This window comes from Pogoniulus pusillus, chromosome 24 (genome assembly GCF_015220805.1).
Source record: "Pogoniulus pusillus isolate bPogPus1 chromosome 24, bPogPus1.pri, whole genome shotgun sequence".
Classification (NCBI taxonomy): domain Eukaryota; kingdom Metazoa; phylum Chordata; class Aves; order Piciformes; family Lybiidae; genus Pogoniulus; species Pogoniulus pusillus.
Genome location: NC_087287.1, coordinates 15,487,207 through 15,501,031, shown reverse-complemented (window position 1 = coordinate 15,501,031; position 13,825 = coordinate 15,487,207). Strand labels below are relative to the sequence as shown.

The 13,825-nt window shown below is 41.3% G+C and overlaps 1 long non-coding RNA gene across 1 annotated transcript in view; it reads left to right on the top strand.

Moving 5' to 3' along the window:
- Nucleotides 1–13,825, top strand: part of LOC135186215 (uncharacterized) — an 81,488-nt gene that overhangs the window by 50,709 nt on the left and 16,954 nt on the right. Inside the window, exon 2 of the long non-coding RNA XR_010306767.1 lies at nt 11,243–11,411. This is a non-coding gene — a long non-coding RNA (uncharacterized LOC135186215). The remainder of the gene's footprint in view (nt 1–11,242; nt 11,412–13,825) is intronic.

Sequence of the window (13,825 nt, the reverse complement as noted above, 5' to 3'; positions counted from 1 at the left end):
CATATGCATAAAGCAAACATCTGTTTTCATGCTGGCAGTGTGTCTAACATGGTTCCTCAGCATAACTACCGTGAAGAAAGAGGCCCCAGACCAGCCTTGGCATTGCATTTTGGCAAGCACGTCCAGCTCACATGTGCTCACAGGTACACTGTGTGTGTTACACTTCTGTAAGGTAATTCTTGCAGGTACAAAGAAAAGGGTTGAATTTAATTACATATTGTCTGAGCAGCAGAACAGTTAGTGATGTACATTCTCATCTGTGACTATGACGTATGCATTCTCATTTTGCCACCCTACATTTACTCAGAAGTGTGTAAGAATCAGAAGGTTTGTGTGCAAATGTAGGTATTGTCTACATATTGCATATGGATATCTTTTGTGGCTAGATTTAGTGACATCCTTTTTCTCCAGTGAAACACAGTGCAGGAAGCTTTCTGAAGGTGTCAGAAACCACCTTTAATTGAGAGATAATAAATTCAGGATGTATTTTCAGTAAGATGTTTTGGCAAATTAGAATGAATATAAAGGAATTTTTAATGTTGGGATGAACCAAACTTCCAGTATTACCATGAAACTGATTGATCTTGAAGTCTGTCCTGTGAATGTACTTAACAGGCAATTCATTTTACCTGTTCTATTTGTAGGTTCAGAGTTGTTTTCAGCTTTTATAGCACATAATTTTATCCAGATAAGGGTTTAAGCACATAGTTATGAATCTATATGTAAAAAGTATAATCTACTTTTCAAGTATAATGAAATCTTTACTGAATTAAGACTGTGAGATTATATTCTCCAACCTCATTCGAACTATGGCCTTTTTAAGTGCAGAAAACTTTCCAAACATCTTACTTGTGAACTTCTATATTACTACCTCAAGATATTTTACTTTGAACCTATTTCTAAACATTTTTCTTTTGTATTCTTTGTGGCCTAACTAAACTTCATAGGTGGATAAATAACAGTGCTTTACAAATCATTTCAACAAAAGATAATGCAGAAAGACTTAAGGAGAGTATGAAGCTGGATATAGACTCTGCATATTCATGCAGCCCCTGATCCCATTTTGACATTAACAGTGGCAGTTGAATTAGGTCTAGCGGCCAGGAGTCTCTTTAGAAAGCAAGTTGATAGCAATGATGCTGTGCTTTCCTTTGAGCAGAACCCTTCCTGGATGAGTTCCATGGACAGAAAATAAAATGGTATGTAGCTTAATTAAGCTGGTGGGGAAAATGGAGTGGTAATATGCAATGTGAGAAAGAAACCTAAAGTAATATGGAGTTAGATATATGCAGCAGAGAAACAGCGTGTGTTATTCCTTGAATCCTGCCTTTCCTCCAAGTCCTGGGAAGATGGTGTGATCTAAGGAAATGTCCATTTTTCCTCAAGATTGCCCAGTGTAGGAATGAAATACAACATTGCAGGAGAGACCTGAATTGTTTTGCACTTGTCACATTGCTATAAAAACAATGTCTGTGCTTTGTCCTTTCCTCAGCATAATAAGACAACATGATCCCTAGCTAAGCCATAAGTATGAAATTGTAATGAGAGCAAAGGAGAAATGACAGCAAGTACAGTACAAGTTAAATAATAGAAGAAAAATTCAGGGGATGTCAAGTAAATCAGTTGTATCTGGCATTTTCCAGAGTTTTCTTTTAAAGGAAGTGACAGCAGCATTGATAAAAACAGGAATTGACACAGCACTGTAAAATACAGTGAATGATCCTGGCAGAAATGGGGACAGTATCTAGAGCCTTTGTCTGTGTAGCAGCAACCGAGTTCTTAGAAGGCCTAAATTCTCTCAAAGCCATGCAGATATTTCATGGACTGAGTGAAAAGACTATTAACGTGCCTGCCCTTCCGTATAATGCTGTGCTTTTCACACAACAGATTTTTCAGGTTAGCTTACAAATTGACAACTGTATTAAAAGTGAGATTGTATCTGCTTCATTTACTTGTCATTCAGGAGAGAATGATACTCCATCCATCATCAGCTGCTTCTGCTGCAGTGGGCTGCTGCATTGTAATTCTTTTGTTATTGTAAAGAGCCTCCAGTCTTATCCTTTACTTTGTAAACCGTTCTTAGGGAGTCTCTTGGGGGTTTCTGAGGTGGGTGTGAGTTCTGCTGGCAACTGAGTGCTCTGGATGCCTTGCATGTGCTTGTAGTCACTTGTCAGAAGCTGACTATTCAGTGGGGAAAATAACACCTGCAGGACATTTACAATGCTTCCTGTTGACTGGCCATTAGTGACTGAAGAGTCAAGATTTTACTATTTACTAACTGGAAATACTGCTGTTGTAATGGAGTATATACTTATGACTTCTAGTGAGGAGTGAGGCCTTGAGACGTGTATATATCTAATTAGTACATATAAAATCCACCCAAATTAACCTTATTATTTTATGCAGAAAACAAAGACATCTGTTCCCTCTACAAGGAATATTCATAACAAATCAGATTTTTAGTATCTTAAAGTCATGCCTTCTTAAACTCCTTAAAGCCATGGTGACTTACATCAGCCTAAGAGTTGGTCCAGACACCTTTTTGAAGCTGCGTCTTCTTGTAATTCACAGTAACCTTTGAATCTTACCTATTTAATTTTAGCAAGGAAACCTACTTTGATTTCATTTACCAGGATAAAATATACTTGTAACTCTAAAACTGTCAGCATTTTAAAAGTAGAATACACTGTATAAACTGATTCGGTTTGAACTGATAAAAATCTTATCTACAGATTTTAAATCCCACATTGTTATGACAAGTCCTCTATTATTTCCAGTCTTTTATTCCTCCATTTAATTTCTCTCCTGCTTGTACCAGCATCAGTCATTGGTTTTGGCAGTGTTTCTTAACACAGATAATGAGAAGGAAAGACAACCTTTGAGTATGAAAAGTTAAGAGATTTTTCTCCATTCTAGAGTTTTAGCATTCTTGACAGCCTGAAGTCTGTTTTTCCTAAGGAACTTGCCAGTATTCGATGTACCACTCGTAGACACAGTCTTATACTTGTCAAATTGCTTACTGCTTATAGCTTTGGGTATCCAGTCTCCTAACATACTTCTTGGCTGCTGTTGTGCATGATCTAGCTCTGCTGAGCCACTACTTCTCTGGACTATGAAATGTGCTATATAAAAATAACAAAGCAAACCAATCAGTTAAGAAAAAAACAACCAAACTAAACAAACAAAAAAAGAAAATTAAAAAACCCTGAACCCATTGCTGCATTTTCATTTATTTTAAACAAAAAGAAGACAGGAAAACAAATATGCATCACATATTTGGCAGAAGCCCTTACTCACATTAGTAGCATAGAAGCAGTGTCAGGAAAGAAAAATTACCTTATTGAAAACCCCAGGGAAGTTACTTTCTGAATGAAGGCTTGATCCAGAGAGATATTGCGTTGCTGACACAGGCTTCAATGAAAGCTGAATATGTTCAGAATTATATGACATAATCCTCCAATCTTCATAGTTTAGGAAAGATTCAGGTCTCGTATTTCCCTTCTTAGAATATATGCTTAGTCATACTGCAGCCCAAGTTAGTGATATAAAGCCAAAAGTTGGAAGGAAGCTGAAACCCTGTGTCAGGTTGTTTGACAGTGACAGACTAAATGCTGAAAATGCCCTGCTGTAACACAGTGACTGGTGTAAAAAACATCTAGATGTCCACAGAGCTCTCACCATCTTTAATGAGGCTGGATCTATGTGAAAACTTTGCATCTAAGGATTGAAATGAAACCCGAGTGCAGAACGTGTTGAGTAATTCCCTCAATATATTTCACTCTGTTGTATAGAGTTTTCTTTATTCTTAGGGACAATAGTGTATTCCAAACAGTGGGTTGGAAGCCTTCATGTAGGTAGACGCCCAGAGAGATCACAGCAAGGGCCACACTCCTGTCAGAATGGTTACTGTATAGGCACATAGGTAGCGATGTATACCGCTCAGGAGTGGAAAAAGAGCAACTACAATTCTGTTTTACACAGACAAGGGCAAGGATGCAGAAATGTACCAGGCTCTGGAGTTCTAATTTGTGCCTTTGAAAGACAGCTTGTCAGTGGTGGGATTGTCTGAGTCTAGGGGAGAGTTAAGCTGGCAACCCCAGCCCAGGACAGAATCAGCTTTGTACTCTGGAGCTAGAGTGCCATCACCTTCGCTGCTGCTGCCCTCACTGCACTACTACTGGCCATGAGAAGCCGGTGCAGGCCAGCAAATGACGAGGCGGTGACTCCCACAACTTTTCCTTTGGGGATATTGCCCTTTAGTGGCCTGTTTCAACGACACTGTAGCACTACTTGAAACCTGAGTTTGTCTGAGGAGTAAAGGTTGGTGTGAGCAGGACGTAGGATGAATATGGATGTGTAATGGAATTGACTTGAATGCTCTCTAGCACTATTTGGCTTCTACTTGTCTTTTCCTTTTCAATCCAGTAGAAAGTTCTTTTGAAGGGAGATAATTTTACAAAGTGCTGAGTTCAGTGTTCCAGAGCCTCTGGCATTCAGCAGCAGTCTTGCATGCTTTTAATCTATCTCCTGTGTTCCTATATTAAAGGAAATGTTTTCAAAGTGATTCCAGTAGGTTACTTGCGTGAAACCTCTTAACAAATAATAGGATGTACATGTGTAACAGTTATTTCAATCTCAAAGTTTGCCCTTAGGAGCAGAAAAAAAATCTTATTGGTAGAAATACTTTCCTTTATATTTCTTTTTTCTTTCTTTCTTTCTTTTTTTTTTTTTTAAGAAAAAAAGAAAGACAAAGTTTCTTGTTTTCATTCTGTCTTTCTTCTGCTGATTTCAGTCAAACCTCTTGTCAAAGTCTAGGGGAGTTCTAGCTGAGTTACAAGCTACATGAACTGGGAAGTTGATGAAGATTTAGTGACTGTCTCTATAGGACTGAGCGACAATGGAGGCAAGAAGCAAATCTCAAACCCAGAGATCTCAATTGTTTCCCCTTCACCAATGTTTCATTTCTTGAGAGAGAAGATCCCCAGCATCTAAAGGGAGAATTCTGTAAGAGATCCTGCCCACACGGGTGCAGCATTTTCCTCTCAAAGACTTCACCTTGTAACTGCATTTAGGATGGTGAACACTCCCATTTCCCACTGGATTAGCGAATACTGAAGTAATTAAGACCCACAGGCAGTTTTGATAGGCTGTAAGCAACATGGAAATGGTGTTGTAAGTATGCATGTCTCTTTTTCCAATTAACAAGTGAATAGGACAAGAGAAAACAGCCTCAAATTATGCCTGGGGAGGTTTAGGTTGGATATTAGGAAAAATTTAATCACCAAAACAGTTGTCAAGCACTGGAACAGACTGCCCAGGGAAATGATTGAGTCACTATCCTGGGAAAGAAATATAGATGTGGTTCTTAGTGGCATGGTTCAGTGGTGGACATGGCAGTTTTAGATTTAACAATAGGGCTCAGTGATCTTGAAGGTCTTTTCCAAGCTAAAGAAATCTATGATTCTGTGGATGATGTTGCTTCTTATGAGCATGAAGTAAGAAATAAGAAAATGTGGAGAGGTAATGCACAGGTAGTGGCAGTCAAAAATCATGGATAATAATGGGTAGTGATTGGACAGTCATGGAGCATCAGCCTTGTTTGTATCCATAAAAACATGTGCCCCAGCAGCAGACTGCTAGAATAAAACATGTCATTGTTTGTTTTCATTTAGCATTACTTCCCATCAGGACTAACCGAGCAAAAGAGTTGGTGTCTTGATCTGACATCTGTAGGCCAAATAACTGCAGCCTGGTATTTGAAGCCCTGTTCTTCTGTGCTCACTCAGTGCCTTTCTGAAATAATAGGTGTCTGAGAACCTTTTAAGGTAGTTGTAGCTTTTAGCTAAGACTTTACTGATGTTCAGTACTTAGCAGGATCTTAGTTGTTCTGCATAGTGTGAATCTATAGGCCTGTGGTCAATCTCTAAACACTGTAATTATGAGTCCTCTTCAATTTCCTGAGCTGGTGGAAACTTCTCTAGGGATACAGTAGCAGGGACTATCAGTTATGAGTGAGGCTCAGAGTGCATTATTCTGAGGAACTCTCTGCTTCCCTTATCTGCTGTACTCAGCAGTGTACTCCACTGAGCTTGTCTCACCATACAGCAGGAAAGGCTGAGAGATTTGGTTGTGTCAAGAGCAATGTGACAGAGTTTAGAGGAGTTCTGTGTCAAAGAGATGGGTGTTGAGGAAAAGAAGTTTGTCTGCCAGGACAATGTCTTGCTGTTTCTGTGATTTTGGTCTAATAATAAAAGTGAAGGGTCCACAAAGTTAAAAAAAAACCTGTGAGGAAAGTGATATTGCTGTTAATGTTACTCTTTTGAATGCAGACTATGCACTTTGGGTGCACAGAGTATGTGCACTGCACTGTTGTTAAACTATTTCTGCTTGACTGACTTGAACTTTCCAGTTCCATTTTCCCAAATACATCTCTAGTGATAAAATATGGCAATGTAACTTAGCAGTTGTCCCTCCTGGCGAGAAAAGCCCGCTGCTGATTTTCTTATTTCACGTCTTCAGTACCTTTGCTACCACCCTGTTTTGTGTAGAAGTGATTTTTCTGCAAGTCTCTTCCATCATTAAAGCTCTTCCTAATTCAAAGAACTGCTCACACTGGTTAAGATGCCCACAGTGAAGTAATAGGATCTCCTTCCTAACAGATACTGGGGAGAGGATTTCTTCCTACCTTCTGCTCTGACCTGGCACCTTCATCTCATCTTACTCTGCTCCATGTGGTTCAGCTCCTTCTGCAATGTATCAATGCACCTGCTGTTGTCTTACCAATTTTTTTCTCTCATTGGCTTAGAATGGGTTAAAAGTAGGCTGTGATCCGTTCCATTTCAGGTGCTAAGTCAAGGTCATGCAGTGCTGAAGAGAAGGTTGCCCCTTTTTTACTGCTAGATGAAATTGATACTGTGTGAAATTAACGTTGTGCTGAGCCTGCTCCCAAGCTCAGTGCAGTCACTGGGAGTCATGGTGGCTGAGTCCAATCCATATTCCTCCTGCCACTATGGGAACTAACACATCACTTCTGAGGTCTGTGTTCCCCAGGCATATTAAATGTTTTGAATTGTATATCACAGACTGTAGTGGAATGGCTCAAAATCTACCTCACTGCCACCAATTTTCTAGTTGTCTTCTAGCTGGGCCTCAGGCAAGCACTGTGCCAGTGTGGGTGGCATGTCTTCTCCCTGTGGCAGTAGGCTCCACCTTTGGTTCTGGTTCTCCAGCCACTTCTAACATCACCAGCCAACAGGTCCTTCTGGCTTTCTCCTCAGAGAGAGTTTCGCTAGCGGTAAAATACATTCCTCGCGGATGCAAATGGGAACTGCCGTCCCAGGAGGTGTGGCACATGTCGTCCCACAAAGCTTTAACTCCATCACCAGGCTTCTGATACTGCCGATTTCCACAGCAGTGCCTGCTGTAGAAGGCTGGATGTACGTTGTACCTCTTCTCCGATTTCCGATTCCTCACAGCTTTTGGCTCCAGTCTGCGGTTCCCTGCCCAGTCTCCGCAGGGTCGTTAACTGGCACCGTCTGTCTGCGCGGCGCGACCAGCTGCGGGCACCTGCGCCGCCGCTGCCCGGTCTCTGCCGCCCTCTGCCGGCGCACGGCGGGAGCCGTTGGGGCAGCCGCTGGGGAGCCGTTAGGGGAGCTGCTGGGGGAGCCGAAGGACAGCTTTTGGGCAGCCGCTGGGGAGCCGTTAGGGGAGCTGCTGAGGGAGCCGAAGGGCAGCTGCTGGGGAGCCGTTAGGGAGCCATTGAGGGAAATGCTGGCGCGGCTTTTGGGGAACTGTTAGAGCAGCTGTTGGTGGAGCTTTTGGGGAGCTATTGGGGAACTGTTGAGGAGCCCCTGAGGGGTCTGTTGGGCAGCCATTAGGGGAGCCACTGTGAGCTGCTGGGTAGCTGTTGTGGGAACCAGTGGGACAGCCCTTGGATAGCCATTGGGAGAACCATTGGGGAGCCATTAGGGCAGCTGTTGGGGGTAGCTATAGGTCTGATTGCAAAAGCAAACAGTGAGTAGATTACAGCTTTTCCCTCTAAGAAAGGAATAAAATAGCAACGGCAGTCATGCTCTAACTCCTGATGGGCAACACTCAGCACCTCTGCAACATCCAGAGCAGGGCTAAGGCTGAGACCTCACAAGAAAGGCTCTGCTTGTGTTTAATTGCCCATCACATAACAAGTTGTTCTTCTATTTCACACCATCTTAGAATAAAATCTTCTGTCTGTGACACTTGGAGTCATTAAAAGTTGTGGAAGGTAAAGCCATATTCCAACACCTAATGTTAAGCTAGGCTTAACCCTAAGCCAATTTTTTCTCTGAAGTATCTGAGGCATGCTGACTGTAATGCTTTTGGAAGCTCTAGGTGCAGCATCTCTGCTGCCACAGGCAGGCAGATTGCTCACAAACAGGCCAGCTACCCACATCTGTACAGATGGGCCAAAAGCCCAAGGCAGACCCCAGCTCACCCATCTGTGCAGTGTATCCCTGCATAGGTGCGTTTGCAGTGGCCACTTTGCCAGGTGCCTGGCAGGCCAGGAATCAGAGTACCCCGAAAAGCAGACTGTTGCTATGAAAATGAAAGAAGGTGTCCTGTTAGGCGTTTCACGTCAGGCTGAGGATTTCACATTGCACTAAGGAATTACAATATCATATGAGATGTCCAGCAAACTGTATAGTCATTTTAAAACAAGGATCCAATGCGTAGGAGGATTTATGTCATGCTCACTGCTCTGTGCTATTGACTGTCATCATCACTAGCTCAATAGAAAGTATTACTGCATCACAGTCATTAAGCAAGGGCTCACTCTGACACGTTTTTTTCACTGTTAATCACAGGAACAGAGCCATGACTAGCTAAGGCATCACTTCAACGCCTCTGCTCAGCAAGCAGGAATCATTTCCATGTTAGAAGCCAAGACACTGAGGTAGATGGGCATGCTGCAGCTTGACAAAGGATGTCACCCTGAAAACTTGCAGCACCTCAGAGGCAGAAACCACAAGTGTCCCTTTAGCCTTTCTTTTTAGGTACTCTCCCATCCAATTTGCAGAAGAGACAGCATATTTTATCCTGACCCAAATCTGAGGATTTTATTGCACCTAAGCAGACATAAGAAGTTATTTCCTTGAGCATGTTGCTGCACACAGTTGTGTGAGCAGCCCCAGAGTCACACAGGACTAAACACAGTGTTATGCAGAGCTTCAATGGTATTTTAGAAGGCTTTCTCTTCCCAACTTGATTGATTCCTGTGTGCATAAACAGTGGGAGGCCAGGCAGACCTCAGGCATTTGGAGAGTTTATTTAAGTAAATTCTTAACTTTTTTTGTTTTGTTGTTTTGAGCATCAGGCATATCTGTATGTGGGTGTTGGGAGCTATTCATGACTTCTTAACTCCTCTGAAGATTTCTGTGTCAGAACTTTATGGTCAGCTCAAAGAATTTCTTGTCTTTCAACACAGAGAAAAAGGTGGAAAACATTGTTCTGAAACAAAGAGCAAATATTAAAACACCATCTTGGGACAGTGCCTTCATCGAGTCCTGAAGTAACCACAGGCCTCTGAGTTTCCCTCACTGTCTTCCCCTGTGTGATTCAAGGCTTTTAACAGCTTCTACTGTATCAGAAATGTTGCTGGAGGTGGAAGGGAAGAACTCTCAGTTCCAGCACTTCAACTGAAGAGCCTCCAAACACTTTTTGGAGGATGACAGCTAATAAGCCAAACTTTGAACCTAAATGCAGACGTTTACCACATGGCTCCTGCCGAGTACAGACTCTGGAATTTGGCATTGCTGCCTTGGGCTCTCCAGGATTTCAACAGATGTAGTGCATTGATTTAATGTTTAAAAGGAAACCCTGCTGTGGCTTCCACAGCTTGTTTCATCGCTTTAGAAATCAAGCAGTAACACACAAACAATACAAGCAATTTTGTGTTATAAACAACATCCAATGTTTAGGGAATTGGGATTAAAATAAAACGTCTTCAAGATTTTTGGCATTCTCCTGTCGTCCATCTGGAGATCATTTTCTTTTTTCCAGACTCTTCCCATTTTTGTCTATCTCTGAATTTTCAGTATGTTCATTATAATTTGTTCTTTTTTCCCCCTCCTTTCTTTTCTGTCTGTCTGCTTTTGTTTGTAACCACACAATTACCTTGACAGGGCTTGTTCTTTGCTCCAAACAGTTTGGAGCTAATAAAAAGGCTAACTCCACACAAATACAGTATTTGTGCAATGAGCACTGCACGGTGCTCCCTGCATTGTATGATGCTCACACGCAGTAAGACACAGCGCTCGCAATAAGGTCGTGTCTGTATTAACATCCATACTTTTTTCTGTGCATTCTTGGGACCTGATGATTAATATTAGGCTCTCTCAAAGTGCACGTGGTGTAGGGAGAAGGTCATTATGCTTCTGAAAACACTTCTAGAAGCTTTACTACATCTTTTACCATTTGCTTTCAAGAAGCTGCTTTCAGAAGCATTCGAAGGAGTAAGTCCAGGTTCCCTTACCACTGTGTCGTTGACATGATTACATCCCCAGAGATAAACAGCAGAGCTAGAAAAGATAAAGGCAGATAGGGTAGTAAAAGACATGGACCACCTTCTGTGCTGAGCATGTCATGGGGTTTTGCTGAGCATTATGTGAGGTTTTTAGCTCAAAAAAAAAAAAAAAAAGACAGCTAAGTGGGGATGAGTTACAAAAGTATGGAAGTCATGCATGGAATAGAGAATGTGACTAGAAAAGCATCATTTACCATTTCTCATAGTTCAAGAAATAGGTGTCAAATCTGAAAGAAATTAAGAGATACTTCTTCAAACACAATGTAGGAGCACTGTGAGACTTACTGTTAAGAGTTGATGTCAAAAGTTTAGGTGGATGTGGATTAGACCCATTCACAAGCTCCACCAAAAGCTGTTAAATACAAATGCTGCTGTCTCTGGTTTCAGAAATTATTCCCCTGTTTGTTTATCTCTTAAAGCTGAAAGTTTGTCAGAGAAAAAAGCACTGTATGCTTTTTCTTCCATTCTCTTAATCTTCTATCTACGGTTCTGTTGAGGCAGGATACTGGGCTTCCTGCTGTGAAGTCCAGAGATTTTTAATGTGTTTCTAGTCTTAAAGCTTAATTGCCTTCATCTTAGCTTCTTTTATTTTTATGTTGTGCAGTTTTTAATACTTTTTGGATTTTTCATCAACCCATATTTTATGCCTTCTTTACTAACTCTGGCATTTTCTACTTTCTTTAGGTCATCTTCAGAGATTGACCTGCTTGACCTGCAGTAGATCTTTTATGCAGAGACCTAGAAAAGAGTTTATCAGCATAACATCCATCTACTTGTTCTGGTTACCAGTGATTTGTGAGTCTTCAGAATGAAGTAGCCCAAAGATCAGTTGGAGTATTCACACCCTAAAAAAGTAAGTTTATATAAGGAATATCTATTCCAATTACCAAAGAATCATAACATGCAAGAATTTGGTTGTTGCTTCTATTTTATAATTGTTAAAGTGCTTGTTAAATTTGTGTGCCTTTAGCTGAGGGGTGATTTTTTAAAAGCAAGGTGTTGCGATTGCAATATTTGGCACAGTGGGGATCATGAAAAATACCAGATGGAATAAAATTATTCTAATTTTTTTTTCATCCACAAGGAGCCTGTCAGTCCTGCTGAGCATCCAGCAGCCCCCACTGAAATCAGTGGCCCCAGGCCAATCCTCCTAGGGACGCTTTGTTTAGTTCACTCAATTGACATTACTGCTGAACCTGCCTCACACACAGCTAAGCTTTAAGAATATAGAGGTGATAGTGTCAGTATGAAACAAGGAGGTGCAAAGAAGCCCCAGAGAAAGGCAAGAGATTGTTGCACAACTGTTCCTTTCTTTCTCTTTTGAAGCTCTTTTCCATTTTTAATTAAAGTGTTGAGTGTCCTTTCAGTTCACCATTGCTCTATTCTGTCAGATCTATTTTGATTTGGAAACCATAACTGATTCATAAATTTGTGTCTCAGCATTCTGAAGTCATACTTGCTGAACCTTTTCCCTATTTTTTTAGCACATTTGTATATCAGATTATGAGGGAAGATTCCTTGTGATCACACTTGATCATGGTACACTGGAGGCTGTGACTGCAGACAGCAGAGCAGTCCCTAAAAATACATTTAGGATTCAGTCATGAAGTTTATTTAAGGAATTGTTTAGTCTTCTGTTTTGCTTTAGAGTATTTTTCAGTCAGTAGTACAGTTTTGTTCTGAAGCACGTCAAAGCTCCAAATCAAAACACAGCTGAAACTGAAATAGTAAACTTCAGACCCAAACGTAAGGGTATTTGGATGTTTGTAACCATGTCTTGGCATTAGCCCACTCTTGAGAACAGTCAAAGTGTGATGCAGATTCATAGTCCAAACATAATTATTTTCTTTGAATCTATCTCTATATTAAAATAGCAAAATAATTACTGATAGAACTAGTAGTTTAGAGGAACAAGCATGCATACTCTGTTGAGGTGGTCTGTTGCTTTGTCTGCATGAGGGTAAACTGTTTTCAGAACAGAAGGATCTGTTCAAAATGTTTACAAGTAATAGAGACTGTATAAACTGCTCTCAGAAATGTAATCATATGCTCACCTGTGGACAGGGAGTGACATGAGTTCAAATTCACTTGAAGCACATCATGGACAGAAGGCTTTCTCTGAAAGCCAGCCTTCAGCATAAGCTGGTTTGAACTCTGCCATCTGCATGGTAAGACCTTTACATGAGATCGCATCAAAACTGAAGTCTTGCAAAAAGCATTAAAGTAACAGATTAGTTTTCCATAATGTTAGATTGTACATTTCCACATTTAAATTGCTTACAAACATGCTGTTTATGCTTCCAGCAACACCTTTCAGTCTAGACCACAATGCACCTAGGCTTGTGACGTATTAGTCTCCCAATTTGTATTGTAGAGAATGGTGATAGCTGGTAGAAAAGAAAAAATACTAGCAGAAGTAGGAATGGGAAACAGAAAGTGAGTGCTGGAAGCATTGCTAGTGGTTTCCCATGTGGAGATTATCAATCTGTAGGAGAGGCTAAGGCTGCTAATAATGGCTGTGGACAGTTATTGTTGTCAAAGATATGCAATTAAGCTGCTTGGAATGCCCAGTAATATATACAGTACTGGAGGTCTAGGATGTTTAATTGCCACTCTGCACCGTACCCATAAGTGCTGGTTACAATCCTCCTACCTTATGGCAGAGCTGCATGGCAAGTTTATAAATGCTCTGCCAACCCAGGTGTGTGCTTTCTGTGTGTTAGAAATTAAGCAGTTGGGGCAGGAGAAGGCTGGCCACCAAAGCCAGCAGATGGGCTTGTCCAGATGAGCCAAAGAAATCAAGTGTCTGAGAATTGCCAGCGAGCACCTGTAGCTAGGGCTGCCACATCTGAAGGAGCCAGACTTGAAGCTTTATCCCTGAGTTTTATGAGGCTTACAGGCAGCCCTTATAGGCAAAAGGGAAAACAAATGGAAATGAACATGATAGCAAGCTAATATTTTGCAGGTCTGATTGCTTTTTGATGTCACATAACATCATGCACAATTCTCCAGATGGTCAGGGCCTCCCTCCAGCTGTGCTTTGAGAGTGGGCTATAGGAGAATGGGATCTTCTGGCAAGTAGTTGCAGCATAGGAAGCTCATATTGGAATGTTGTAACTCTCTGTTTGCAGTTTTGACTGCCAGACTTGAACAGGCTACTTCTTTGTGTTTGCTTGCACTAATTTATAGCTTTTGGTGGCCAAGTTTTGCTTAGTCTATAGCCAGTGGGCAACTGTTTGCCTTGCACTTTTGTCAGCCTTCCTCTAT